The 5,023-nt window shown below is 51.7% G+C and overlaps 1 pseudogene; it reads left to right on the top strand.

Annotated features, from left to right (window-relative positions):
* The first annotated feature begins 325 nt into the window (after positions 1-325).
* On the top strand, positions 326-441 carry LOC111743017 (annotated as a pseudogene).
* Positions 442-5,023: the final 4,582 nt, after the last annotated feature.

Below are 5,023 nucleotides of genomic sequence, written 5' to 3'. Positions count from 1 at the left end.
GGGCTTATAGAGCCACTACTCAGGAGAGTGTTACGGTCAAGGATATCGGCCCCGGTGCATATGGGAGTTATAAGAATCACCATTGTGTTTTAGAAGAAGCAGATGTGTCCTTGACTGCGAATTGAAATGGCCGTAGTCAGTAAGAAGTAATTCTCCACTCAACTATGACGATAAGTCCCGACTCTAATAAACTGAAAATGGTGTGCCTTGGGGACTTTTCAAAAAAACGTTTCTCGGACGTGGTTCCATAGCGTAGCAGTCAGCACGTCTGCTTTACATGCAGAAGGTCCTGGGTCCTTGTGCCCCAGGGGAGCCACGGTCCATGGTCTACAGCCACGCCACCCTGAACACACCCGATGTCTGATCCTGGAAGCTAAGCAGGGTCGGGCCTGGTTAGCACTTGGATGGGAGACCACCTAGGAAGACCAGGTGCGGTAGGCATAAATAATAATAACAAATTTAAAAAACCAAAAACAAACAAAAACAACGTTTCCCCAAGTGATGCGTTTAACTGGGCACCGCCTTGACTTCCCTGTGCCCTGCCATTCTTCTGCGGTCGGAGGACACGTTGATGTTGGGGGCGGCTGGGCTGTGGTAAGGCGGACGAATGTCCTGACAGAATCAGCAGCCCAACTGTGAGGACCATTAAGTGATTAGAGGGGAGGCTCGTGACGGGAAGCCCAGACGGGCAGAGCGTGCAGCATTAGGAGTAGCTGCAGCATAAAACGCGGGGTTTGGGGTCCAGCTACTGTGCGTGTGAACCTTGGCTTTACCCCACACGACTGCGTGACCTCGACAAGGACTTGTCTTTCTTTTCTTCTAGACAGTTGGATGGTCACAATTTCCTCCACAGGAAAGTGACTGGCATTAAAAACTAACACATGGGGAAATACTTAGCAAAATGCCTGGTACGGAGTAGGTGATTAATAAATGCTAACTGGATAGGAATAAGAAAGAAGTAGGCAGGCGGCGGAGGTCAACAAGCCAGGACGAAGGTGCCAGGTTGCTTGTCAGTTATGTTGATTGAGCCATCGTTGGGGTCTCGGGGAAATTACCCAACCTGAATTCTCACAGCTAGAAAATGAAAACGGGGCCACTGCAAACAATCACGAGAAGACTGTCTGTCGTAGGGGTTAAATTGACGTAGACAGGTAGCTAGAGCGAACCAGGTGGACCTATGTCCGAAGGCGTCGCAGAAACATCCCCACGGCTATCAGCTGCCAAGCGTGCAGTGCTGGCTGAGCCCTGTGGTCAGAGGACGCCAGGGGCCTTGGGGGCTGGGGCGATGGGGGAGCACACACGCACGAGCTCTTCGTGGAACTGGGGCCCGACACGAGGCTTAAAAGGCATGACTACGCAGACGAGAGGGGAGAGAGAGGAGGGGACAGGGACGCCGGACAGCAAGTGCTGGGACGGCCCGCGCCCAGCGAGCGGCCGGTGGCGCGGGGCCCGTGTCCTTCCGTGAGATACTAGACGTGCGGGGGGCCCGCTGGCTTGGGAGAAGATGTGGGTGCAGTGCAAGTCACCTGGGGCCGTGTCGACATGATGACCGCACCTGGCACAAGGAACCTGGTCTTGAGCCTACGGCACAGGCCATGGGAGAACAATGACACTTTGACAGTTGACATCATTGTCTAAAGTTTCGTTTTAAAAAAGCTCACTCAGTGAGCTCGAACCATTGGTGAGGGCGGGGTGGAGACATGAGGCAGGAAGACCCCAGGGAAGGTCGTGCAGGCGTCTGAACACGGCAGGGCAGGTACCCGGGGTGGCAGGGCGCGTCTTCGTCCTGGTGTTTTTGCTGCGTTTTTCTGAGCCACATTTCCGCCGGCGGAAGGAGCGTGATGTTCCGCAGTGTGGCTGTGACGAATCAAGCTAGCACACGTGTGGCGACCCCCCGAGCGCCGTGTCCGTGCAGCAGTCGCTCCGAGGGAGTCTCCTCCACCCCACGCCGGCTCCGCACGTGAGGTCCATGCGCTCACGCTTGTGCCGACGGCGCACCTGCCCCACTTGCAAGCTCGATACCTGACTGGCTCGTTTCCCTTCGTGTCCGGCGCCTTGTGTTCAATGCAAACTTCCTTCCTGGCTCCAGGATCTCAGACCCACGGTGGCGTGGCTTCGCGTGGCGGGAGGCCCTGGCGGGCACTGACGTCGCTCCCGCCCCGTCTGCGGAGGCTCTCCTCTGACCCTGCCAGACGCCGGGTGTCTGGGGCTAACACCTGCAGCAGCACCTGCCCGTGTCCGTCCCGTCGGACATCTCCGTCCGCTACACGACTGATCTTGTTGGACTGTCCTCCTTGCCACCACTATGTTCTTAAAAAGCCCTGCGGACTTCATCGCAGCTGATGGCATCCTGAGGTCACCTTTAAGGGCGGGGAGGAGGCCGTTAGCACCTGAGCTTGAGGTCACAGGAAGAGGATGCCTTTTCCCGCGCGCCCAGAACCTCTGTGTGCATTTGGGGTTTGAGATCGCGTTCCGGTGGCACGTGGCTTCGAGAGCGCTTTCTGCTTGCTCCTTCCTCCGCGTCTCACAGATACCCTGCATGTTTTTGTTGGTGGATAAATACCTGCAGGTTTTCACACCTGTTCCTCTTTCAGAGAAATGCGAGCCTAACAAAAATAATCAGTTTCTTTACCGACAGGTGGATGTTTAGTAAAGTTTCATGGTAATTAAAACCATACTCTAAATATTTAAATAAGCGACATAAAATATGGAAATAAGTTTATATTTAATAATTTGGTGCTCATTATTCGAAAATATCAAATGTTTCTTTAGAGCCTTTGTTCGATTAGGGAAGTTGTGAGCCGTCAAAGCGTTGATGTAGAAATGAAGAAGTTCATAGGCAATCTGCGTCGGTATCAGGTAGAAATTACAAAGTTTTGATGAAAATAACAAATTTGACAAGTTTGCAGGATACTGGTTTGCTATTACGAGTTAGAAAATCATACCTAAAAATATATGTTAGAATAATGTCAACCATTTGTAATGGATGGGGCGTATGATTTTTAAAAATGTATATGTCTAATAATTCATTATTTATTTTTTATATTTCAATTACAGTTGATATTCAATATTCTTTTATCTTAGTGTCTGGTGTACAGCATGGCGGTTAGACTTTTTCATAATTTACTAAGCGATCCCCCCAATTAGCCTAGTCCGCACCTGGCGCCACACGGAGTTATTACGATATTATGGACTCTGTTCCCTGTGCTGTGCGTCATATTCCTGTGACTGTTTTGTAACTGCCCTTATTATTTTTAACTTTTATGTTAAACCAAGCATTATGTGGCCATTTTGTTCCAGAGCAAATTAGGAGGACAAAGTGAGGGGAACACGGAGAGAGGACATGAAATATGGGGTGGCTGCCGTCGCACGGGACGGAACCGTGTCTCGCGGGGGTGGGCATGCCGTCTAGTGACGTAAACACCAGCGGACGCTGCAGAAAGTTGCTGCCCCGTGTGACGGGCCCGCCTCCTCTGACCCAGGGTAGCAGGGCGAAGGGCAGGAGTTTGCGATTTCTCCTCCTTTCTCCTCCGGAAAGCGGATCGATGTCTTTGTCAGGGCACAGACTGATGTCTCTCTGTTTCTGTCCCATGAGCGATGTGTACCAGGTGCCAGTTAAAACGATGCTTTCTCTTCCTCTCTCCCTGCTGACATTTCACGAAAGACATCGTTCCTTCTAAATTATCATTACCAGTCAGTTCCATTTGTGTGTATGATGTCAAACGGAGCAATTCATCTAGAAGAGGGTGTGCGGCCGGTCACAGGCCCAGACTCCCAGAGCGAGGACACCGCGTCACGAAGCGGTCATTGTTTCGACAGACCCTGGCCGTACCCATCTTGACATTGGGCAAATTAGCCGGGCTGGGAGCAAATAAAAGGAAGAAACAGGTGTGAAATCACCTTCCTGCCTCCTGGGATGAATGAGGGGTACACTGAAGGCGATGCACCTGCACCATTGTTTTGGAGGAAAAAATAGCTTTTAAGAGCAAATACTTGTGAGCTTGATGGAGACAAGCGACTCCTGTGTAATTTGAGTATAAATGGGTCCCTTTTTTTTTTTTTTTTTTTCCTTTTTTTTCTTTTATGGCGGCTTATATTAACTCTTTGAGGAAATGGCTTTAAAACTCAATTTAAACATTTAACTGCTGCTTGCTTTAAATAGAGCTGGGGGAGGAGGCTGAGAGGGATCTGACTTCTGGAACGGCTGCAGGGGACCCCACACACCGCTGTCCGTCCTGATTTCTTTGTGACTTGAGGTCCTTGGCTTGTTTCCGAGCTCACCGATCTCCTGGTGGCTGTGGCGTGACCACTGTGCACCCAAAACCCCTCAGACGGCCAGCACTGACGTGACAGGGAAAGCCTGGGTCCCCATCCTCAATCTGTAATTCCAAATAGACACCTTAACGCATTGGCAGGAGGCCCCAGGCACGACAGCTTTTCCTGTGCTAAATACTTGAATGCCTCTCTGATGTGTAAAGTCTCACAAATTTTTTTTTCCCGGGGGCCTTATTCATTTTTGCCATAAACACATACGGTTAGCACCCATGGGGCGACCAGGGCTGCCCCAGACCTAGACCTCCCTTCATTTGCTGGCGTGAGCACCTCACAGTAGCCCCTCCTGCCTCCCAGTGACACCTGGCTCTCTGTCCTCCTGCCTCTTGTGGCCTGGTCTCTGTGGAGGGGGCTGCGGAAAGGTGGATGGGGCAGCTGCATTTACTAAGTCCGGCCAGTTGGATGGACAATGACTTAAAATTGCTCCGGAAATTGTCTTCTTCCTGCCGCTCTCTCTGGGCGGGCTCTCGCTCGGGGCGAGCCGCTTCGTTCCTGATTCCTCCTGAACAGGGCCCTGCATCCTCTGGGGAGTTCCTGGTCTGGAACCTGGAGTTTTGCTCCTGAAAACTCACAGTTTCCTGGGCGGAAAGAGACCTGTTTCTGCGGATCGGAATTTCCAAGCATGACCTTCCCTGACGAGTCTGCTTTCCGACGGAGATCCTTGGAACCCGCTGCCACCTGCCTGCTCGAA

This window comes from Pteropus vampyrus, unplaced genomic scaffold (assembly GCF_000151845.1).
Source record: "Pteropus vampyrus isolate Shadow unplaced genomic scaffold, Pvam_2.0 Scaffold105, whole genome shotgun sequence".
Lineage (NCBI taxonomy): Eukaryota > Metazoa > Chordata > Mammalia > Chiroptera > Pteropodidae > Pteropus > Pteropus vampyrus.
The sequence above is the reverse complement of the archived record's forward strand: the minus strand, read 5'-3'. Positions and strand labels throughout refer to the sequence as shown.